Raw genomic sequence first — 26,024 nt, 5'->3', positions numbered from 1 at the left:
TTATTTTCTGATTATCCTAAGTAGGAGAAAGAAAATGCTAAAAAGCTAGAAAGGTGCCTTTGATTTCTCCCAGGCCCTGTTTGCTTTCTAATACCTAGAAAATTGATCCTCTTCATCCTTTTTAATTTGTGTATGTCTCCACCCACTACCCTCTGCAGGAGAGAGGGCTGCATATTTTCTGAGGTTGATTAATCAATGTATTATTCTTTCTCCCTCTTTCCAGCAGTTCAGGGCTACCCATTTTTCATCAGACCTATTGTTACTTGGCAGAAAATAAATACACCATCAAAAATGTATTGCCGTACCAACTAAAAGATGAAGGAAAGTGAACATTTCACTTTGGGTTTGTGCAAACAATATTGATTTATGCAAAAGAAATTCCCATGAGAGTCTTTATAATCACACAAGTTTATTCTTGATTGGTGGGGTGAGCGGGAAACTTTGAGCCATAAATCATTAATTTATTCATTTATTCCTTGAGTTAATAAATATTTATGAAGCACCTACTAAGCGCAATCCCTGAGTACAAAGCAGAACAGACCAAAAAGGCTTCTAATGGAGCTTACATTTTGTGGGTTGGCAGGCAATTATCAGACAATAAAATAGAGTAACTTAAAATACAGTGAAAAGTGCACAGACAAAAATGAAACAAAAATTAAGCTTTCTTAAGTAAGCTTTAACAAGTTTTAGATCCAGAAATGATTTGAAAAAGAAAGGGAAGACAAAAGAACAGAAGAACAAGCAATTTTCACAAGTGTACTTGAGTCAGTATTCCCAAGTGTGGTTTGTGCATGGCTTTAGTCCGTGGGTTATTATCTTTAAATGGTGATAATTGCATATTTAATGTCAGGGTAACCTTCTGTTTGTATCAAGAGATGCAAGTTCTCCATTCCTCATAATCATAAAATGTTTCATTTCCTAATGCATTTATAAGTCAAAAAGGCAAATGGTTCTAAGAAAATATTAAATAAATTATAAAAGGTTTAGTGTGTGGATATGAGAGCATTTGTGTTGGGACAGCACACGGCTGTCCCAGTGATCCGAACAGGAACTTGTTTTTCTGTCCAAAAACATAACAAAAGAATGAAACAAAAACTGAGGAAAAAATACAGTAAGCCCCCTACACAAGAACCTTCAAGTTGTGAACCTTCAAAGATGCAAACATGCATTCCATTAGTGTCAGCTGTGAGTGAAATTGCCGCTTGCCCTCCATCTCCTGTTGCTGATGGTCCTTCAGGCTCTACCATCTCCCACCTCTTCTCCCTCTTCCAGTCAGTAACTCCAGCCCCTGTATGCCAGCTATGGTACTTATATTGTACTTTCCAAGGTACTGTATGATTCAAAATGGTTTCTTTATTTTTTGTGTGTGTTTGGTTTTCGTGTATTATTTGTGTGAAAATAGTATAAACCTGTTACAGCACAGCACTGTATACTGATTGTGTTCGTTAAGGCAGACTTTATTGGGCTTAAGCACAGATTTGATTTACGAACTCGCTCTAGAAATGGAACTCATTCATATGTCGGGGACCTATTGTACAAGACAACCTTGTTGATTCTTCCATCACTGCACTGTGACCAAGAGTCCCTATTAAGGTGGCTTACCTGTCTCAATTTTCCATCACTGCATGGTATTCCACCCCCAAACTTGGTGATTTAAACTATTTTGGCTTGCCCGTGATTCCCTGGGTTGGTCGGACAGGGCTCAGCCAGGATGCCGGCCTCTGCTTCCTGCGGTTACAAACTGGGTTCCTCATACTTCTGTGATCTGAGCTACAGGGTTTAAGATGGCCATACCCATCTTTCTGTCCCCTCAGCTGGGCCTAATCTCTCCGTGTTCTGTTTCTATCTCAGAAGTGTCCCTCCCTCTGTGTGGTCTCTCCAACTTCTTCACATGGCAGCTCAGAACTTTGAGAGAACAAATGAGAAATCGCCAGGCTCCAAACTGGTCCTTGAGCCTACCCCGAGTCAGGGAGAGAAGGCATCTGACTCTTGATGGGAGGAGTTTCAAAGCCTCATTACAAAGAAGACAGGAAGCAGTCAGGTTGGATAGAAATGTGCAACAATTGTACAAGAATTTGTCCTCTGTGATTAGAAGTCCACTGGCAGCAAGGAAGTTAGGAAGCATATAAAAAGATGTGCGTTGCTTTGGTTGGTGTGTGTCTGTGTGTGTTTATGTGTATGTGGGCAGACCTCAAGAGTCAGAGCTGTTCCAGATAAGAAGAAATAAGTGGAGAACTGGCTCTTTGGCCATTTACAGGAAACCAAGAGAAATAGACTGGCATAGCAAGATTCAACATCTTAATACTTCAGCCTGATTTTTTAAAAAAGTGCCAGTAGGGGAGAGACTGCTCAGAAAAAGTAGGGGAAAATGTGTAGACACCATGAGTCAGGAAATGGTGAAGGAGAAGCAAAAAACTAAATGAAAAAAGATTTGGCTTTGGGATCCTTTTAATTTGAAAGAATGATTTATTTGTCTTAGTCTCTGGGTATTTTTTTCCCATCTAGATCAACAAGGAAGTAGACCAGATAACTGAATTTTACTTGTGAATACTTTGGGAAAGTATAAAAGATGCTCTTAAGTACATTTGCACATAGAATAGTAATAGAAATAATGATCATTTATCAAGGCTTTATTACATGCCAGACACTATGTTAATACTTTGTACAAATTGACTCATGGGAGGAGGGTAGTTAATACATCGCATTTTTCAGAGTTGTAGAAATTACTGCTGCTTGCATGCTAAGTCACTTCAGTCCCAGATATACCAAAACTGATTCCTGATTTGGCTCAGGATCTTATATGCACCCTTCTTACTTACCCATTCCCATGCCTCAGGGAATGTCAGTCCCTCCTCAAGCTCCAGAAGTTAATATGATTGGTTTTCTGGTTACTAGTATTATATATAAATCACCCTGTCACTTAAAACAACTATTTTATTTGGCTCATGGTTTTGTGGGACAGAGTTTGGCTGGGCATGTTTCCCTTGAGGTCTGTCATGAGGTTGTAGAGATAGCCATTGGGGCTAAAATGGTGTAAGAGCTCTACTGAGCCAGGCATCCAAGGTGGCGCACTCAAATGCTCAGGAGTTGGCCCTTGTTTGCTGTTTCCCAGTTGGTAAAGAATCCACCTGCAATGCAGGAGACCCTGGTTCGATTCCTGGGTCCAGGAAGATCTGCCAGAGAAGGGATAGGCTACCCACTCCACTTTTCTTGGGCTTCCCTTGTGGCTCAGCTGGTAAAGAATCTGCCGGTAATATGGGAGACCTGGGTTCAATTCCTGGGTTGGGAAGATCCCCTGAAGAAGGGAAAGGCTACCCACTCCAGTATCCTGGCCTGGAGAATTCCATGGACTATATACTCCATGGGGTCGCAAAGATTCAGACACGACTGAGCGACTTTCACTTCACTTCACTAAATGCAGGAGACGCAGGTTTGATCCCTAGATTGGGAAGATCCTCTGGAGCAGGGAATGGCAACCCACTCTGGTAGTCTTGCCTGGGAAATCTCATGGACAGAGGAGTCTGGTGGGCTACAGTTCATTGGGTCACTGAGACACAACTGAGCGACTGAAACAACAACAGCAGCGTTCTCTCTGTCTCATCTCTTGGCCCTTGTCTGACCATCCTTTGGGAGCATACAGGTCAATAGCAGACCTGTAAATGATCTCTCCCATATGGTAGCCTCAGGGTAGTCAGATTCCTGCTGGGAAGCTGGCTTCCCTCAGTGGAAGCATTGCAAGACACTTAGCCTTGGAATGTACATGCATCCTTTCTACCATTCTCTACTGGTTGAAGCTATTGCAAGCACACCTAGATTCATCGGAAGTGACAGAAACCCCTGCCTCTTTTTAAAATTTTGTTACTGTTTTTCCAGATAGTGATTCTCAGGGCGTGTCTTTTATTTATTTATATTTTTGGTCACACCTTGAGGCATGTGGCATATCAGTTCCCCAACCAGGGATGGAACCCATGCCCTCTGCAGTGGAAGCACACTGGACCTCCAGGGAAGTCCCCTCCCACCGACTGCCACCCGGCTGCCTCTTTTTGAAGGGGATGTCAAATAATTTGGAGCCATAACGTGAACTCTGACAGCTGGTCTAAGAGGGATCCATTCCTTTCACCACTAAGTGACTCAGGAATAGATATGGGTCCCCATTTGTGCCCCTTGAGAGAAAGCTCCCCTCTTTCTCTGGGCATCATTGTGTCTTATGTGACACTTAGAATTCAACCACTATCTGTGTTCTAGCTTGAGGATGGTGTGTGGGGCGTGACAGAGAGGAGAAAAGAAAGGAAGCAGAACCCTCGGTGATTGGCTGAGCCTTTAGGGCAGCCAACTCTGAAACCATTGAGCTACCCACCCTTGGAGATGATACGTTTCTTTATCCATTATACCAGTTTGAGTTGGATACATCACTCTCACCTTGGCAAATAGATCTAAATCTGTAACTCTTCTGACTTTAGTGAATGAGAGAAAACAGCCAACCGATGCTTACAGGTGCGTTGCAGATCTCAGTGGGCTTCCAGATATTGGCCTGTCACCCTACTTCCATCAAACTGGTAGATTTAGTGTAAGAGGAAAGTTGCTATTTGAAAGTAACGTTTTTCTTGCCCTTGTTATCTTCCTTTCATTCTGAGTGTTTCCTAGTTCTTTCTTTTTCCTCCTTTTTCCCTACCGCTGAATCCATTTCTGTTCATCTTCCCATCTCCCCTTCCCTTGGCTTCACTTTGATGTTTTAAAATGCCTGCAGGTCCTTTGCCTACTTACGACTTTGTTTGTAGGTAGTCTAGAGCTCTTAGGATATAAAAACATTATAGATATGTGCAATCATAGTGTTTCAAGCATTTCCTCCCAGGGTTAAATGATATTTCTGAGAATGATCCATTTATTGCTGAGCGGAAGATTAAAATTAGGTCAAGGTGATTAAAAGAAAACTGTTTTCTATTTTAAATATGTTACTAAATGAATATGAAATGGAACCCCACGGAATCCTTCCATCTTCCACCTTCTGACATTTGTAGAATTCATTTTAAAAAGGAAATGATTCATCTGCTCTACATTCCATCTGAGCCAAATAAATAAATAAATGTGTCGAGTCCTCCACATTTATCAGCAAGGCAGCAGATATGCTAGGTCCAGTAGACCTGAGATGATTGCTCTTCACTGGGTCTTGATATTTAATGAGTTGCCCATACTTGAAAGACAGGTGCTTAATCATAGCATCTGTATCCATATATCTTTTTCATAATCCAGGAGATATCCAGGCTGGGCATTACCCTCCCCAGGTAAAGCACTCCATCTGTCAGTAGAGGTGACTAGGATTGCTAACCATTCTAGGAGAAGCAAATGTTGGGAGGACAAAAGGGTGGCATCTCACAACAACACAGATGTTCCCCCTAGTAGCCGCCCAAACTCTGCTTCATCTCCAAATATTGATTAACAGGACCCTGTTGGGTCCTACATTGTTGTCTCATGCCGTGTGACCATGCCTATCTGTTCCAGGATTTAGACAGTTGCTGAAGTCCCTGAGGGTCTTTCTCTTTTATTGGGAGGTTCACTTACATCATGTACTCACATCCCAAGAAAAGTGATATCTGAGCTCTTAGAGAAGCCTGATGAAAAGCAATCCCCTATTCGTGAAGGCACCCAGACATCACCCATCATTGATCTTGTCCTTGACCAGTAGTTCCCAGGGGATGGGAGCTGAGTCTCATCCATTAGGGCCTTCCCAGCATAGGGGAAGAACCAGGGAAACATCCATCAAGTTGAAAAGAATCCCCTTCCATTGAAGTTTAAATGATCAACCAAATGAAACAGTCCTACAACCTTCAGGACACTTCATGTGATGTAAAAGTGACTTAATCTTGGAGCCAGTGGGTCAAACCCCTCTGGGGTCAATAAACTACAGCCTGAGGGTCACATCCAGTCTGCCACCTATTTTTGTATAGTCCAGCAACTGAGAATGGTTTGTACTTTAGTTTATGAATATTATGCTCTGAGTTTATTTTTTTTCAAATATTTTATTTATTTATTTGGCTGCACAGGGTCTTTGTTGTGGCATGTGGGATCTTTAGTTGGGGCATGCAAACTCTTAGTTGAGACATTGGGATCTAGTTCCCTGACCAGGGATCAAATCCAGGCCCCCCTGCATTGAGAGCATGGAGTGGACCATCAGGGAGGTCCCGGTACATTTTTTAATGACTGGAAAAAAAAGATCCAAGGAAGAAGAATGGTTCATGATGCATGAAAATTGTATGAAATTCCTATTCTTCAATAACATAAATGAAGTTTTATTGGAGTCTGGCCATTCCCCTTCCTTTCTGCATCACCTGTGGCTTCTTCTGTGTCATAGGGATGGAAGGGAGTAGTAGCAGAAGATCCCACATGGGTCTCTCATTTTTTTTCCACTGCTGCTTAGGGCACTGCTCACTGCAGTGATGGACTTCTAACTTGATAGCATCAAGAATCTGGTAGAAATTTGTTTCCTCTCTTATTATAAGAGTCCAGATATAATACACTTGATTATGCCTCTCAACTTGCAAGGGCTAAAATATTTCCTCTCTGGCTCTTTCCAGAAAAAGTGTACCAAGCCCTACACTTGGAGCACATGTGGAGGTTGATCTTAGACTTCCTACCTGTGCTAACAGCATCTCAGTAAGATTAGCAAATGGTTGAAGAGAGCAAGGAGAGGAAAGCCCTTTCTGGTTTGCCCTCATGGGAAAATTGACCAAAGTATCAGGTACTATTTCTCTTACTCTTTCCTTTGTCAGTGTGCAATTTCAACACCAAACAGGATAATGCAACCCACAAAAGGCAGATATATTCAAAAACAGGCTTGTATTCAAACAGATGTTTTACTGTATCCTGGCTTATGGTACATGCCTAAGTAATGATGTCTCCTGCTCTTTGCTAGGCCCTCAGAACAGGTTGACCCAAGCAGAAAAGGGGTCTCCAGTCTTCCTCAAGAAGGGAGCCAATTCTGTTCCCTTTTGAAATTGGCATCCAGACAGAGAGCAAGTGGAGTGACTTGCCTCCATGCATGGCAGAGTACAGAGAGCAGAGTAGGGATGATGTGAGCTGACTGCCTTCTTCCTTGGACCCACTGAACCAATGAATGTAACTGGGAAAGATGGAAACTTGGGGCCATAAGACTGGATTTTTAAAAACAGGAGTTCCTTGTGATATTTTCCCTTCCCTCTTCCTCTTTTACAATAACTGCAGAATGTCAGGAAAAATTTGAATTTTTGGTACTCCAAGTAAGTTTGAGATAAGATGAGTCTTGGGTGTGATTAAGGCTAGAAGCAAAGAGTTGCTCGGTAAATAAATCATGGCTGTCACATCCAATTAAGAGGGTCTGCAGTGACTAGATCCTTGTCTGTATTCAGCATCGCTCCAGACCCAGACTCTCTCCCTGAATGGAGGGAGCTAAGTTCAGAAACAATAGACATGGAAACATGGTTCCGCCACCTTGGATTGGGTTTGGGGTGGGAATTTGTGCATCTTACCCAGAAAGGTTGGATTCTGGCCCCTTGAAATGATAAGGAAGCCAGTGAGTAGGAAAGATTGGGACAAACTTATCATTCATTGGGAGAAATGTGATGTCATGTGAATTTGAACTTGCTGGTGAAACGGACCCAGTTAATTACACTGTGAGGTGGAACAGATTTTCCACCATCAAGTCATTTTAATCAGCAAGAGAGAAATAGAAGATTTTATTCTGTGGGTACTGAGTCAACACGACCTCCATTTTATTGGTGCTTATAATTGGCAGGTTTGTGTTCTTCCTGCCCTGGGTGCTAAAAGCCAAGGTAACAAAGTCAAGGAGAAAAAGATGAAACAAAGGCAAAATGTGTAGGGACTAGGGAGTGATAACAGAGACATGCAGGAAATGGGGCAGGTGTCAGGCAAGCCCAACCCACCTGAGCTCATGCTCTGACTGTTTAAGGATGCTTAAGGATGCTTGTCACGGTATCAACTCAGCATTGCATAAACTGGGTATTTGTAAAACAGAAGTGGTCAAGATGGTACCCTGTCTCTGGAAGCTCATGTTTCTGGTCCAAGATGGCAAATACGCCAACTTTGATCTGTTTTCAGCTGATGCTTGGAATGTGTTGAGAAGGATTCTGAGACCTGAGTGGAATGAAGAAGACAAGGGTGCATTGATTGTTGATATGGGCCATGCACCAAGAAAAGAATGGCAGCCTGCAAGCCACGTGTGCTATTTCAAGAACTATAACTGTCTTTGTTTCAGAAATCATTAGAATCTTGACAGAGGCTGAAGACCAAAAGTTTGAGACGCAATGTAGTCTCTCGATGTGATCGTTTTATTTGCATGGAAAACATTTCCCTCTTTTGTCCATTTTTTTCAATTCCTTCCTTCTTTCTTTAGGGAGTAAACAGGCATTCTTATGCATTACATGTTTCCTATTTTTCTATTTTATGATGATAATTTGCATATATTAAAAGGCACAGATCTTAATTCTATAGTGTGATTACTTATGACAAATGTATACACCCATGTTCCCCACACCTCTCTCAAAATACAGAACAATTTCATCATCCCAGAAAGTTGCCTCATGGTCCTTCCTGGGCAGTCATCTCCCCCATGTCCTGAAGCAGCCAGTGTTCTGATTTCTGTTACCATAGATTAGTGTAACCTGCCCCTTAGCTTCATATAAATGGACTTATAAGCAATATTTTTATCTGGCTTCTTTATCTGAGCATTTTTTGAGATTTATCCATATTGTGTGTGTCAGTACTCCATTCCTTTTTATTGCTGAGCTGTGGTTCATCCTACACACACACTACCACTGGTTTATCCATTCATCTGGTTGTTCCCAATTTGAGTTATCATGCATAAAACTGCTATGAACATTTGTGTGCAGGATTTTGTGTGCACATGTGTTTTCATTCATTTTGGAGGGAATTTGCTGGGTTATAGGGTAAGCAGATGTTTCAGTACTTAAGAAACTGCCAAACAATTTTCCAACGTGGGTAGGCCATTTTATACTCCCATCAGCAATATTTAACAAAATATATAACAACATATAAATTTATCTTCTTGAAATTGTTTCTTTCTTTCTCAAAGAACATCCAGGAATCAGCAGTTTAGGGTTATATAATCACTTCACAGGGTGGGGGAGACCCTGGCTCCTTCTAACGTTTTTCCTGACCATCCTTGGGGTGTTGCCTTCCTTAGAGCAATGGCTCATCACCACACCCTGATTCCAGCTTGTGCAAAGGAGGAGAAATGGGAAGAGGTAGGCTTACCCCTTCACTTTAAAGCAGTGGTACCCTGGTGATATTTTACAACCAGCTCTCAGATGGAACACAGTAGGTTGATTTGTTGCTCTTGCCAATTCCCATGATGTAAATATCTCAATGTGGCCAATTTCAAGCCACTACCAAAAATGTGGAATCGGGAAGACCTGCTGTGCCATCAGGTCCAGGCCTACTCCATCCCACCACTGTTTCAAGTGCACCATCCAGAAGTTGCCCATAATCACTCCTACTCACATCCCACTGACCAGAACTTTGACAGGTGGCTATACCTGACTGCTAGAGAGGCTGGGAAATGTAGTTTCCAGTCTACATTTAGTCAGGTGGCCAGTGTGCTGAGGGGAAACTTTAGAGAGTCTTGTCTTATGGAAGAAAGAGAAGATAAATTATTTGAGACCCCTGGAAGTCTGTGGTACAAGGGATTTAAAACAGAGGGATATCCTGTGATTGGGCTTCCCAGGTGGTACAGTGATGAACAATCCATCTGCCAGTGCAAGAGACACAAGAGACATGGGTTCAATCCCTGGGTCAGGAAGATCCCCTGGAGTAGGACATGGCAACCCACTCTAGTATTCTTGCCTGGAAAATTCCACGGACAGAGGAGTCTGGTGGTCTACAGTCCATAGGGTCACAGAGTCAGACATGACTGAGCACACACATGCACACATGCATCCTGTGATTCATTTTGGAAAAGTCCTTCTGGCAGTGTGTAGAGAAGGGATGGAGTGCGTGGGGCTGGGGCAGGGAGACCAAAGAAGAGGCTGAGGTCACTGCAGTTGGGGTAGAAAGAACAGTCTGTGCTCTCCAGGATTTGGTCATTGGTTGTTAGAAGCTGGTGGTAGAATGTTAGGGTTAAAAGGGGTGAGAGGGTATAGGAAGGTATCCATGTCTGCAGCTTGGATGATAGTGGTGCCGTTGTTTGAAATTAAAATACCAAGTTTTGAGGGGAAGCGGAAGACTTCTCTTTGAGGTGCTATTGGCATCTCTAGGTATTATCCAACCAAGTATCAAAAAATAGTGTCAGTTGTTCAGTTGTGTTGTATTCTTTGCGATCCCATGGACTATAGCCCACCAGGTTCCCTGTCCATGGAATTCTCCAGGCAAGAGTACTGGAGTGGGTAGCCATTCACTTCTCCAGGGGATCTTCCTGACCCAAGGGTCAAACCCGGGTCTCTTGCATTGCAGGTTGATTCTTTATCATCTGAGCTACCAGGGAGGCCCTCAAAAAATAAGATCTGAAGCTCAGAGAGGGCAGATTGAGTACTGATCAGGGTCCATATTCATAGTTTCCAAATTTGGATTTTCTCCCGTCACTTTTGCAGAAGAGATCTGCTTGGGGTATAACAAATAGTCAGGACCTTTTCTCTTATGATAACAGAAACTCAAACTGGCTTAAGAGAAAAAGAAAGAAAGGAAAATAGTGGTTCATGAAAATTGAACCACTCTGTCCTTGAAAAGTTCAAGGATAGAGCAAGCTTTGGGCATGGCTAGATCAAAGGCCAATAACAGTATCACTAGGACATATATTGTCTTTTCTCTCGCCCCTGTTTTCTTCTATGACGAGTTTGTTCTAGGCAGCCTCTACTCACAGAGTAGCCAGGTAGCTAACAGAAAACTCAAATCTATATCCTTTTAGCATAGCACGTCCAGCTGCTCAAACCAAAGTCTTGGGACTGGTTCTTAGTGTCCCAAATTGGATCACGGGACTGTTCCTGAACTGATCACTGTGAAGAGTCTTGGTCTGGCTTAATTGTTGCACCCACCCTCTAAGCAGGAGGGTGGATCAGTCCCAGCTAACCCACACTGAGTGGTGAAGGCTTCCCTAAAGAAATGAAAGACATCACCAGAAGAAGAGAGGATCGACACTGGACAGCCAAAGCAGCAGATGTCAGGCAACTAAAGCCAGTTTCCAAGAAGGAGCTACTGTTTTTCACTCAGCCCATGCTTTGTCAGGGAAATTAATGGACACTCTTGCCACTTCCCTACCTGATCTCTACTTAGTTCTTTTCAGTCATCATTAGGTCTTGGGCTTTTGCTACTAGAGTTTTTCACAGTGTAGCAGCTCAGTAGCTGGTGGGCAGGATAGACCCCTTACCAAAGAGAAAGAAACAGGCCAGGGGTAGCCCTTAACTTCTGATGGCTCAGCCTGCAGTGATTCCTTAATTTGAAAATGGGTAGCTAGGGAGAGGAAGTGTCATCATCAGTCATTTTGGACACCTTTGTACTATTTTTTAAGAGAGTTAAGGAAGGCGTATTTGAAAAAATAACAATAACACAGCGTTACTGGTGACCTTGTCAGTGACCCAAATTAAAAAACCATTTATCTTCTCTGTGTGTAAATTTCACCTTGGAAAACTTGCTCCTGGCAGCTGTTAATTAGAAGTGGGGGGGGGGGGGGTAAAAGAGGTAATTGACATTCTAAAATCTTTTCCTACATGTCATCTTTCTCTTCATTCAGATGCCGGAGGAAACATAAGATTGTGCACTGGGAGGAGTATAATTAGCAAAGAGGAGTGGTATGATCTATGCATCTATGGACAATGGATAAGCAGTCATTGCACCCACCAAAAGAAATAAAGGAAAAGGTCTAGGGAAAGGATTTGGCCTGAACACTGTTGATTTGAGACCTCTAAAAAGTGAAGCAAAGTTTTCATTGCACCTCATTTCAGGGAGCTCCCTCCTCATTCCCCAGGACTGCTGTGCACAGTTGTACAGGTTGTGCACTGCTCAAGTAGGATCAGCTGAGGAGATGATGGGTGCTGAAATGCATCCCAGTTATTGCTCAGCAAGCCAGGACTCCATGGGTTTGTGTCCATCCAAAGGAAACTTTTTTCAAAAATTCATTCAAAAGTGATGTGTATTGCAGTAGACTGACTTCTCCCCTGAAGACCCCAGAAGAAGCCTCACTTTTGCTTTGGTTCACTTTCCAAGGCTTATCATTATAAATTCCATTCTCCAGGAATAGTGTAGTTCCTGGCTTAAGGCCCATTCATAAAAATGCATCTAAGTTAAATAAATTCTTCAGTACTATTTGGATGCTACTTCATTCTATGCCTGAAAAGTTTTTGCTGCCTGTTAATTGTTTCATAAAATGACAGTCACAGCCTGCTTTGGGCATCTGGCTGGTGCTTACGTGTTTAGCAGGAGATGGGAGCTTTGTTCACTCTGCAGTCTAACTTCTTTGGAGCTCTGGGAATAAATACAGGTCCCCCTTTGCATCATTGTTTACAAAAGCAGAATTAAATACACTAGTCTGCATTAAGAAACAAAAAAAGTATCCGTGATAATGATGTAAGCTTTTTTATTTTTCAGCAGAGATTTACTGAGCACCTATTATGTTGCTAGATGCTTTAATAGCATGTCTGTGAATAAGAAAGTTCAAGAATTCTTTCTCCTCGGAGCTTACATTCCAACAGCAAACCACATTCAATGAATAAGTAAACAAATGCAGACATAAGATAGTTTCAGATACCAAAGAGGGTTTTGAAGACAAGAAAAGTAGGATTGTGACAGTGGTTATTTTTGATTGGATCATCGGGGACCTTCTTCCTGAGCAAATGACTTTTGAGCAGAATATTAATAACAGGAAAGATCTGGCCTTGTGAAAATACAAGAGAAGGGTGAGCCAGAGGGTGAGAACAGCTAGTGCAAAGGCCCTGAGGTAGGACCAATGTGGGCCCATTCAAAGGACAGAAGGATAATTGTGGCTGGAATGTTGAAAGAAGGCGAGGTGGAGAAGGAAATGGCAGCCCACTCCAGTATTCTTGCCTGGGAAATCCCTTGGACAGAGGATCCTGGTAGCCTACAGATCATGGGATCACAAAGACGTGGACACAACCGAGTGACTAAAACACATACCACAATGTAAGCTTCAAGAGAAGAGGAACCATGTCTGCTTTTACATAACATTATACCTTCAAAAATGCATCTTGAGGATGTTCAATAAGTCGATATTAAAGAGTAAATGGATATTAAAAAAAAAAAAAGAAAGAAGGCGAGGAAGGAAAAGTTGGCAGGGGTTGCAGAAGAGTTTGCATTGTACTCATCATGTGGAGGGAATTCCTAAGCTCCTTGCTGTGTTCCTGTCTTTTAAATCCAGCCTTACATTTGAGGCTTCTGTTTAGGTATTTACGTTTCATCTCAAGTCAGTCAGACAAGCAAAACCCTGGTTCTACCAGCAACCCACCCCATAATGAAAATTCAGCAGTCGTACATTCTCTATCTCAGTGAAAGTACTGCCATCTGCCTGATGCTCAAGCCCCAAGCCCACGAGTCCTGCTGGATTTCTCCCCCTTTACTGTTCAGCATGTCTTGTTCACTCCAATCCAGAATATATCCTGGTTCCAACCCTAGCCCCAGACCTTCTCCATCATCTTTCTATGCCCAGCCTGCATTATCATCTGCCTGGACAACCTCAACACAGCATGGTTGCTCCCCAGCATCAACCCTACTCTATAATCGATTCTCCACATGGTATCTTTGCAGGCTTTTTTACAGTGTAAATAAGAAGATGTCAGTTCATTCTGCTTAATACCCTCCACAGTTTTCTCGTCATATTTGAGGAGCTAATTCTGATGGGGGTACCTCCTTCCATTCCCTAAGAATGCAGCCATGACTTTATATAATATTTTCTGTTTGCCCCCATGAATCCACTCCACCCCGTGACACCCGACTGGCAGGGACTGACTCCTCTTCATCTTGCCTCTCCCGCCCCCTCCCTAGATCATTGCTTGGCACGTGGTAGGAGGTCATAACCGTTTGTCAGATGAATTGTCTTCCAGGATCATGCAGAGTCTCAGATGAAGTTACTCACTGGGAGCCACTGAGAATTCTTCTCTAATATAAAGTCCTGGAGCTGGGCAGCACACATTATCATCATAGATAACTCCTTCGGGGGGAATTTAAAAGGTGGGATTGGTGGAGGCAGCCACACATCCGAGGAAGAGAAAAAGACAGCTTCCAACAGGCAATTGAAATGATCCCTGGAGAAATAACTTTGAAATTGGACTTTTTATTTCCTTATTTGAGCATTCATTGTTTTCTCTGGTAGCTCATATTCCCAGAACTGTTTGTAATGTGAGGTATAAAAGCTAAATATTTATATAGAAGCTAAGCTTTTACCAGGGTGAAAACACAAAAGGACCCAGGCATCCTGCCTCCTGCAAAAGTGACATGGGGAATTACCAATCATTTGTGAATAGAGGGTCATAGAAAGGAAGGAGACAAGGTGAGTTTGCTCTGGGAGCCGCAAACCCAAATGTCCACGTACCCTGGGAGGGACCTATCATATAAACAAAAGTATATGATGGAGGGAGTCAAAATGTCAGCTACTGGTTCCTATGGATGCGCGAGCATGTTTTGCTTGGCTTAGGTTAAAGTTTCCATTTTATTCATTCTGTCACCAACATTTCAGCTTTTCATTTGAAAACTCACCTTTCTGAAATCTTACAGAAATTCACAGCATTTAGCGATATGGATCAGCTAGAACCAAGGGGAGCCTGATTCCCCCTCCAGGTCTGAGTTTTCTCACACCTAGACAGCTTCAGTTCTTAATGTTATCTGTTCTGGCCTTGGTAGCTATTCAGGTTGGGGAGCCCTGACCCACTGCTTCATATAGAATGAGACAGATGCTGAAAGTGCTCAGGAGGGGCTGGAGGGGGACGGGGGGGGATTGGATGAAGGTGGTCAAAAGGTACAAGTTTCTAGTTATCAGATAAATACACACTAGGGTTGTAATGTAGACCATGATTAGTACAATGAGCACTGATGTATGTTATATATGAGAGTCATGAAGACAGTGAATCCTGAATTCTCATCACAAGAAAAAGATTTTTTTCTATTTCTTTAATGTTGTATCTATATGAGATGATGGATGACCACCAGACTTACTGTAGGGACCATTTTGTGATGTTTTAAGTCAGATCATGATGCTGTACACCTTAAATGTATTTACTGCTGATGTCTATTATATCTCAGTATTGTTGTTGTTCAGTCACTAAGTCATGTCTGACTCTTTTTGACCCCAGGGACTGGAGCCCGCCAGGCTCCTCTGTCCTTGGGATTCTCCAGGCAAGAATACTGGAGTGAGTTGCCATTTCCTTCTCCAGGGGATCTTCCCAACCCAGGAATGAAACACATGTCTCCTGCGTTGGCAGGCAGATTCTTTACCACTGAGCTGCCTGTCAAGTCCATATCTCAGTATTTCTCAGCCATAAAAAGGAACAAAATTCAGTCATTTGTAGAGATGTGGATGGATCTAGAGTCTGCCATACAAAGTGAAACGTCAGAAAGAGAAAAAAAAATACTGTATATTAACACATACATGTGGAATCCAGAAAAATGATACAGAGGAAACTATTTGCAGGGCAGGAATAGAGATACAGGCGTAGAGAAGGGACATGTAGGCACGGCAGGGGAAGGAGAGGGTGGAACAAATTGGGAGATTAGAGTTGACATCCATACACTACCATGTGTGAAATAGATAGTGGGAAGCTGCTATATAGTACCGGGAGCTCAGCTCGGTGCTCTGTGATGAGGGTTGGGATGGGGGTGGGTAGGAGGGAGGCTAAAGAAGGAGGGATTAGATGTATACATATAATTGATTCACATCGTTGTACAGTAGATACTAACAGAATATTGTAAAGCAAATGTACCCCAATTTAAAAAAAAAAACTGAAAGAAAAAAATAAAAAAGTGCTGTGGACGGAGGCATCAGTTCATCCTAATAAACCAGTAAAGAGTTTATAGAGCTCTTGAGCTGATGCTTGAACTGTGAGTAGTGTTTCAACATGATAAAGACGGAGGAGGGTTTACAGGTAAAAGACGGAGGAAGGGCAGATATTCCAATGTCTGGATGTGTGACCAGGAAGGTAGACTGGTCCTTGGTTTCCCATCTAACTGGGCGTTTGCCGCATTTATAATGCAAGTGTCAGACACATTGCTAATTTGGAAAGAAAATCCTCCTTAGGAACTGTTTACGCCCGCTCTCATCTCATACTCCGGGTGTGTTTGGGTGGCTTCTTCCTTAATCGCTTTGTTTGAGAAATTAGAGAAAGATGCTGTTGGCACGCGGGGACAATGGGGAAACAGCAGCTGCCAGAGATTTTCTTCCCCGCACCAGCAGGAAATTCATATTCTTAATAAAAAACGCCAAATTGTCATGTCTTGTAGAGGGTGAACATTATGGAGTTTTTGATGATAACGGCTGTGCCAGCTTGGGCTATTGCTTAAATGATTGAATTAAATTAGTTTATATTTTAATGAGGTGGCTAATCAGAGGCTGATTGTTACGGGGGATTGTGAGCCAATTGAGCTAAGTTTTGTTTTCTTTGCCGTTCTTTCTCGTTTTTGTTGTTATCCCGTGAACTGGAACTAATATTCTCCAAGCTGCCCTCTAAGCCTCTCAGTAGCAGGACTCAGGCTCAGATTTTGGGCTCCGAGGAAGCAGAGGCCTTCCGAACACTGGCCTGGGGCTAATTTGGAAGAAATTCTTGGATGGTTTGCCTGAATGCTTTTCAGGTTTCTGTGAAGAGCCATGGCATGTCGGAGAGAGCAGGATCTGAAGCCGAGATTTGAGTTCTAATTTGTGGCCTCTGAGGAGCTGCGTTAGAGACAAGCCTTCGCTCGCTCCAACCCTCTGTTTCTGCTCCCGTAAAAAGACACCTGCATCTGTCCATCCGTCTGTCCATTCATCCAACAGACATGTGATGTGTGCCCGTCATTGTTTGTCCCTACCCCCGTGCGGCTTACAGCCCAGTGGAAGAGACAGGAGTAGATCCAATGGGCGCACAAATACAGTGGCGTGCAAAGGGGCTATATGGGTGTTGTTTAGGTGTGAATGGGAGGGTCTGGCTCTACGAGGAGGCAGCAAAGGGTAGGGGAATATCTGCTGAAGATGCGATGCTGGTTTATGTCCAAGGTTGAGCGGGTGCTAGCCCAGCTGTTCAGGGGAATACTTAGAAAGCAGGGTGAAGGTGTTGCTTGGGCAAAGAGTGGTCCAAACAGAAAGACAAGTCTTCGGTGACAGGGGTGATGGAAAGTTAGGGGTGATGGAAAGTTAGGGGTGATGCCTGAAGCCCTGGTGAAGGGGGCTCTAGTGAGGCAGGGGCAGGGCGGGGGTCAGGGGCTTGGACCTTCTCCTGAGAACACAGGGAAGCAATAGAGTAGGGGACTGATAAGATTTAATAAAAAAATTTTTGTTGTTATTGTAGTAGAGTCAATTGACAATGTTGTGTTAATTTCTGCTGTATAGCAAAGTGATTCACATATATATATGTATATATATATGTAAACACATATATGTGTATATATACTTATTTTTCATATTCTTTTCCTTGATGGTTTATCACAGGATGTTGAATATAGTTTCCTGTGCATGCACGTGCTATACAGTAGGGCCTATTGTTTATCCATCCTATATGTAATAGTTTGCATCTGCTAACCCCAAACTCTTAACCCACCCCTCCCTCCATCACTCTGACAGCCACAGGAGAGCATCAGTGGGGAAGGCTGAGCAAGGTTGAGATTTCCCAAATTATCAAGTGTACCACCTATTTTGTTGTTTAGTCACCAAGTCGTGTCCTACTCTTTTGCGACCCCGTAGACTGTAGCCTGCCAGGCTCCTCTGTCCATGGATTTCCCAGGCAAGAACACTGCAGTGGGTGGCCATTTCCTTCTCCAGGGGATCTGAAAAAGAATATATATATATATACATATATATGTATATATATAGTAACTGAATCACTTGCTATACACCTGAAACGGACAGTGTTATAAATTAACTATAGTTCAATTAAAAATGGTTAAAATAAATAGAATAAAATACATTAGAAACCATCTGGAAATGTCCACACCTAACCAACAGGAAGAGTTACCTGGGAAGAAGAGAGAGTCGGAAACACTGTAGCATTTTTATAAAGAAAATAAATTCATGTGTTACCTTATAATTAAAAATAAATGCTACAAATAATACTAAAAACCGAAACACATGTTATCTTATGACTTAGAACACAGATACAAGTGTGAGTGTACAAAACAATATATCAAATGTGCTCTTTTATAATGTCTTTGAGTGTTTGTCTTTACACATATATATACATTTGTGTATATCTATCTATATATACATATATAGATATACACATACACACACACATGCCTATATATATGAATGTGCTTGTTTATATCTAAAAATCAAGTTTCACAAAACAATATATACTTTTGCTTTGTGCAAGAAACTGGTATTTTTTTCTACCTGTTCTCCTTCATTCCTTATAAAAGGCTGCTTGACAACCACTAAATTGATTTCAAAACCCAGAATGGCCTGCCATTGGAAAAACACTGATTTGAAAAATCCTGGGTCCTGATGGGACCAGCTTTTGAGAAGCTGGAGTGGAGTGCAGACGGGCAGGATGCCAGGTTGGCCAGTGGCTATTCATTTCATTTTTGCTGGGTGATGAGAAGAGGGAAAAGGTCATCCACCGAGGCAGAGACAGTGGCTTTGCTGACTAGCCACTCTGTCCTGGTGATGACAGATGATTCCAAACCAGTGAACTCTGACAGAGGAGAAACGTTTGTTGCCTTCTGTCTGAATTTCCTGTGGTTCCCGGGACCAGTTTCTGCCCAGGTTAATTGATTTCTCTTTGGTTTTTTAGCGCAGGCAGGGGCTAAAGCATCTTCTAATGGCTTGTTAATCATGCGCTTCTCTGTTACCTCCTGGTCTTGGCGAGCCAGTCTTCCAACAGTTGCTAATTGGAAAGGGAAATATGCAAGAGAGCAGAGAAAAGGATGAAGAGGGCTACTGCAGTTACTGATTCAGCTAGTAATGCAGCAGCAGCAGCAGTAATGCAAGGATGGATTAATCACGCAAACGTTGAAGAGCCTATCAGATCCCGATCAGAGCTCAATAGATCCCATTGATTCCATGAGGCACACCCAGCTGAGCTGGTGGGGGTTACAGCAGGTAGACTCTGTTAGATTGAATTTACCATTAAGAGGAACACTGTTCAAATTTTGAGGGACCCCTTGCATTGAGTGGGCAAACTTTTTCTGGGAGTAAAGGGCCAAATAGCACATATTTTTATCTTTGTTAACTGGAGGGTCTTTGTCCAAAGTACCATTCCACCATCAGATTTCAAAAGCAGCCATAGACAAATGGCATAAACAAATGTCAGGCTTCCCTGGTGGCTCAGACGGTAAAGAATCTGCCTGCAGTGCAGGAGGCGTGGTTCGATCCCTGGGTTGGGACGATCCCATGGAGAAGGAAATGGCAATCCACTCCAGTATTCTTGCCTGGGAAATCCCATGGACAGAGGAACCTGGCGGGATACAGTCCATAGGGTCACAGAGTTGGACATGACTGAGCAACCAACACTACTACACTAAACAAAGGAGTATGCTGCATTTCAGTACAATGTTTACAAAAGTAATCAATCATCTCTTCTGAACTTAGATTTTTCTGCAGTGGACTGTGTTACAAGTAATCTTTGAAACAGGGCTTCCCAACCTAGCAATGTTGACATTTTGAATCAGGTATTTCTTGATCTTATGCATTAAAGATGCTTAGCAGCATCCTTGGCCTCTACAAGCTTGATGCCAGTGTAGAGACCACCAGATATTTCTCCAGGCATGGCAGAGTTCCCCAGGGGGGCATGATCACCCTCAGGTGAGAACTCTTGCTTTAAACCCTTCACTCTTATTTCCCTTCATTTTGTATTTTGTGTGTTTGGTCTCTCTAGCCAAGATATTATGGCATTGATTTGAGGATTTGGAAGGGAAGACTATCCCTGGCTGAGGGGTTGGCTTATAAGATTAATTCTTCTGTCTGAATCTTGGTCTTCAATCTTCTGAACAAAATGAGAGGGTGTTGTCAAGCCTTGCTCCTAAATCTGAACATTGCTAGGAATGAGATAGATGTATGAGATAAGAGTTTTTAAAGTTATCTTTACCAGACAGATTTAAAATGGGAGGAACATTTTGAGCAGGAAGCAGCGTCATACAGTATAGTGCTTATGTGCACAGATCCTGGGGTCAGACTGCCTGAAATGCGATACAGATGCCAACACTTTCTGACTGTGACCTTGGGCAAGCTGCTTGACCTCTCTGTGCCTCAGTCATCTTATCTGTAAAATGGGAATAACGTTCATCCTTTCCTGGTAGGGCTGTGTTGAACATTGAACAAATCGAGCCTCAAAGTATCTGACCCTGAAGTAATTCCTCTGTCGAATAATATAAATAAAACAAAAACTAAAGAGGGCAGTTTAATGGTCAATTTCTGGCATCAGTAAACTAGGAAATTTGGGAATATTTGGTAGAATGTGGAATGAGTACCCTGAAAATCAAACCAGGCTGTGTAACTATAGACTGGGGGTGGTTTGGGGGTTTGTTGTTGTTCAGTCACTAAATCGTGTCTGACTCTTTGTGACCCCATGGACTGCAGCATGCCAGGCTTCCCTGTCCTTCACTAACTCCTGGAGTTTGCTCAAACTCATGTCCATTGAATCAGTGATGCTGTCCAACCAGAGGATAAGATGAATGAGATGGTTTAGGGGTGATACCAATGAAATATATCTTCAATGAATATATCAATGAATATATCTTCATACCAGGGCTTCCCTGGTGGCTCAGTGGGTAAAGAATCGACCTGCCAATGCAGGAGACACAGGTTCGATTCCTGGGTTGGGAAGATCCCCTGGAGAAGGGAAAGGCTACCCTCTCCAGTATTCTGGCTTGGAGAATTCCATGGACTGTATAGTCCATGTGGTCGCAAAGAGTCGGATATGACTGAGGGGCTTTCACTTTCACCTTCTTTCATGGCATTTCCTCGATATGCACACAGGTTGGGCTTACCAGGTGGCTCAGTGGTAAAGAATCTGCCTACCAATGCAGGAGATATAAAAGACGTGGGTTCAGTCCCTGGATCAAGAAGATTCCCTGGAGTAGGAAATGGCAACTCACTCTAGTATCCTTTCCTGGGAAACTCCATGGACAGAGGAGTCTGCTTGGCTCCAGTCCATGGCGTCTCAAAGAGTTGGACACGACTGAGTGGGCACACAGACGCATGCACACACATGTACACAGGTTGCCTGGGAGTTGCTGATGTCTTCAGGGCATTTTGAGGTTAACTCTCTAGGAGGAGAGTGGTATCCTGCTTTTAATGAGCTTCTGGGCCAATTGATGACACGGTGTGTGGGATTGGCATTTGGAGCAATGGGAAAAAGTAAGACAAAAAAACTCTTGGTAGCCCGCTGTATCTCTGTGCCTGTAACCCTGCTGATAAGTAAGCAGTATAATCTTCCGCAACGTCCCCTGTCTGTTTCAGATAACACACATGCTTTGCAGGGTGCTAGGAGTTCTTGGGCAGAAAGGACCTGCAGCCACACAAGCTTGGAAAATATTCCTCTAATCAAAGGGAATTATGGCTCTTCCTGGACCTCTCAGAGCCCCATTACACAGGGACTCTGGGGTGGGGGGTGTAGACGGAAGTTTCTCCCTACCTTCTATCCAGTTCATGTTGATATTGTACAGCTGGGGAAAGTCCACTTCTGACAGCTCTCCTTCCACGTGTGGGCTGAGAACTTGGGTGCAGCTGAACAACTGGCAAAAGCTTCGATGATGTCAAGCTGGGTCCTCAGTATATCGTGTTTTCTGTGTTAACGATTCATGTCGCATCCCTGCTGTGAATTTCAAGGAGGAATGATTCGATGCTGATATTAGGAAACTCTGCGACTGACACCCAGTTATGGGACAGAGCAGGGCCAGAGGACCACAAGCATCAAAGGCCCAGCTTTGACCTTCGCCTTTGTCTGTTGATGCTGCTCTCAGAGAATATCACAGACCTGGTGCTTGTACAACAGACATCTATGTCCCCCAGTTCTAGAGACTGGAGGCCCCAGGTCAAAGTACCTGTGGATTCAGTGTCTGGAGAAGACCCACTTCCTGGTTCATGAATGGCTATCTTCTTTGTGTCCCCATATTGAGACAGCAGGAGAGCTCCCTGGCTTCTCTTTAATAAGAATGCTAATCTCATTCACGAGGACTTCCCCCTCATGACTCAATCACCCACCAAAGGCTCACCTCAAATACAGTCGCACTGGGGGGAGTCAGCTTGTTTAAAAGAAATATGTTTATTTACCTCTTCTTTAACTTCTAATTGTTTTGGCTGTGCCGGGTCTTAGTGGTGGCATGCGGGATCTTTGACCTTTGTTTCGGCACATGAACTCTTAGTTCAGGCAGGTAGGATCTAGTTCCTGACTGGGGATCAAACCCAACCTCCCTGCCTGGGGAGCATGGAGTCTTAGCCAGTGGACCACCAGGGAAGTCCCAGGGGGTTAGCTTTTAAAATATGAATTTTTCAGGGACACAGACATTCAGACGTTAGTAGCCTCGATTCATCGGAGCAAGTATGCCTAGACTCCTTGAAAACATGACCATAAAACTGCTTTTCTCATCCTACATCCTTTAGTTTTAAAATAGTACCTCATGGTGTCCCATTCTTGTGGTTCATGTAGCCAAGATTCTGTGTCATACACAGGTCAGGCTGTGTGTTTAGTTTCTGAGAGTTGCCGTACCAAATTACCCTCTACGTGGTGGCTTAACACAACAGAAGTGTATTCTCTCACGAGTTCTGGGGGCTGAAAGCCTGAAATCAAGTTCTTGGCAGAGTTTCTTCCTTCTGAAGGCTCCAGGGGAGAATCTGTCCTCTGCCTCTTGCAGCTTCTGGTAGCTCCAGACATTTCTCAGTGTGCGGTTGCATCACTCCCATCTCTGCCTCCATCGTCACCTGGCTTCTCTTCCTTCTGGCCCCTTTTCTCTATGTGTCTTAAAGGACACTCATTGATGGATTTAGGACCCACCTGTATAAGCTTGGATGATCTCATCTTTCGATCCTTAATTACATCTGCAAAAACTCTTTTTCCAAATAAAGTCACATTTGCAGTTATCTGGGAAATGGACTTATCTTCTAGGGGGTCACTGTTCCATCCAGTACAGGTCATGTCATCTTGAAAACTGCTGATGCTGCTAATAACAACTTATTTGATTGGCGTCTTAGCTCCATTATGCGACTTCTTGGCATTGATGGATCATTCTGTCAGAAAACTTCAGAACTGAGGTCGCTAAACTGGAGTGAATATCAGTATGTTCTGAAGGGCTTAACCTGCCTGAGAATGAAATATAGATTACTTGGTCTGGCCCCACGGTGTCTGATCTGGCAAGCCTTGGGTGGGAATTTGTTTATTTAAGAAGTTTACAGGTAATGCCAATGCTGTTGGTCCAGGGACCCCACTATCAGAATCATTGCCAAATAGGTTTTCTCCTGGAGAGAATTCACCGACATTCTGGACCCTGTGGTCTGTGTTCCTGGATAAACCTTCAGTTCCCTAAATTATAGCTCAAGTTCTTGATTACCTTTAGCACATCCTGTGATGCTTCAGAAAAGCATCCCTCCCGCTAAGGGTACCATTGATCCATAAGGGTGTAGTGCAGCCAGTTGCCAACAGCTCAGCTTCAATGGAGACGCAATTAATTTGCAACAAAGCTGCAGAACAATGCTTCTTAAAGTGTGTTCGACTCTTTGCGACCCTTTGAACCACAGCCCACCAGGCTCCTCTGTCCATGGGATTTTTTTCAGGCAAGAATACTGGAGTAGGTTGCTGTTTCCTCCCCTAGGGGATGTTCCCCATCCAGGGATCGAGCCCGCGTCGCCTGTGTCTCCTGCGTCTCCTGCATTACAGGCGGATTCTTTACCCACTGAACCACTGGAGAAGCCCTAAATTCAAGCACATTTTCTCAAGTAAGATTACATTGACAACAGAGGTAATATTTTGATATTTGTCAGAGTAATTAGAATGCCCGATGAGAACGCTCATTCAAGTGGAGAAAATTTGACATACCTGGAAGGTAAATTATAGTATAGCCGGTTTGTGACACTCAGTGCAACCCCTTGTTTTTGTTATGAATTCCAGATTTATGACTACGCCTCTCCTTTGAGCCATGGTCTGTTGAAAACTCCACAATGGCAAGCTGCACAAATTGGTGAAAAATAGGAAATCTCAGGGGGAAAAAAAAAAAACAAAAAACCACCCCTCTCTTGAAAACAGCAGCTTGGTGCAAAACTCCAGAATCATCTGTGTCTGGGTTTTATGTTTGCGAATGGTGGTCAGCCAATGCCCCAATGCCTTCTGTGGAACCCTTCTCCACTCAGGACAGTGGACTGTCCAGCTACCTTCCCACCAGAGCACAGGAGAGCCAAAATGAGGTCGTATGGTGAGGAGCAGGAGGCAAGGAGGTGAGAATAAGGTAACGATTCTGCAGAGCAGCTGGGGGAAAAGCATGGCAGAGTTTCAGCCACACGAACTTCATTTCCCAAATCCAGTGCACGCAGCCAGCAGGTGGAGGAAGCAGGTAACACAGTCAGAAGACTAGGGGTGGGTCGTCCAATCACAACAGCCCCCTACCCCCTTCCACACGTCATTTCTTGGGCATCCAGGAAGATACTTGCAGTTTTTTTTTTCTTGATAAATAAAGCTGAGGCTAGACACAAAAAGCCACACACTGTATTTATTTCCATTCCATTTATACATAATCTTATTTATATCATATGTCCAGAATAGAGAAATCCAAAGAGACAGAAAGTATAAATTAGTGGTTGCAGGTGCCGGGAAGAGAAGCTGGGGGAGGGACCTGCTGGTAGGCACAGGATTATTTTGCGGGGAGCAGAGGGTTGATGGAATGCTTTGGATAGAGATAGTGGTAAGAGTTGAACAATTCTGTGAAGATGTTAATGCACACTGGCTATCCTTTAATATTGTGAGTTACACAGTGTATGAATTATACCTCTGTATTTAAAAGTTGTTTAGGGGCTTCCCTGGTGGCTCAGTAGTTAAGCATCTGCCTGCCAACGTAGGAGACACCGGTTCGATCCCTGGTCCGAGAAGATTCCAGGTGCCACAGGGCAGCTGAGCCCGTGTATCACAACTATTGAACCCGAGCTCCACAACAAGGGAAGCCACCACAATAAGAAGCCTCTGCACTGCAACTGCAGAGTAGCCAGCCTCTGCATTCTGCAACTTGAGAAAGCCCGTGCAACAACGAAGACTCTGCACGGCCATGAATAAATAAATAAAATTATGAAGAAGTTGTTTAGGCTTGAGATTATACTGAAGACCACTTTCTCCAGGAGGGAGCAAGCTACAGAGAAAAAAGGCAGATAGCTCGTCAAATCTTATCTCTGTCTCTCTTTTCTACATTTTTGTAGCTCTTTTCTTCAAACTAGCATCTGTTGAGGACCTAATATGAGCAGGGTGAGAACAGGAGCAACACAGGCTCAGGGGTTGCATATGTAACATCACCGAAGAGTCCCAGCTCTTCATGGATGTAGGTCCTGTGCATCCCATTCCACAGGTGAGGAAACTGAGGTACTACCGGCTCAGAGCCCAGAGCTACCAAGTAAGCACATTGAGATTGACTGGGGTAATAGGAGGCTAGTTTCTGGTCACTTCCATATCTTCCTTGTGATTCAGAAGCCTTCGAGGAATCTCTGCCCTACCAGTGACTTTTGGTCTCTTTTTTTTTTTTTTTTTAATATATTTATTTATTTATTTGACTGCATGAGGTCTTAGTTACAGCACATGGGATCTTGTTCCCTGACCAGGGTTTGAACCCGGGCCCCCTGCATTGGAAGCACAGAGTCTTAGCCACTGAACCACCAGGGAAGTCCCCGACTTTTGGTCTCTTAACTTCATCTGGACGAC

The 26,024-nt window shown here is 43.4% G+C and overlaps 1 protein-coding gene and 1 non-coding gene across 2 annotated transcripts in view; one reads left to right on the top strand and one right to left on the bottom strand.

The window, feature by feature from the left end:
- The window catches only part of TMEM132C (transmembrane protein 132C), a 452,167-nt gene that overhangs the window by 186,336 nt on the left and 239,807 nt on the right, over nt 1–26,024 (top strand). The window lies entirely within an intron of this gene.
- TRNAG-UCC lies at nt 25,913–25,985 on the bottom strand. Its single transcript has one exon. It is a non-coding gene; the product is annotated as a tRNA-Gly (tRNA).

This window comes from Cervus canadensis, chromosome 1 (genome assembly GCF_019320065.1).
Source record: "Cervus canadensis isolate Bull #8, Minnesota chromosome 1, ASM1932006v1, whole genome shotgun sequence".
NCBI classification, from domain to species: Eukaryota; Metazoa; Chordata; class Mammalia; order Artiodactyla; family Cervidae; genus Cervus; species Cervus canadensis.
Note: the sequence above shows the minus strand (reverse complement) of the source record. Positions and strands in the feature narration are given on the sequence as shown.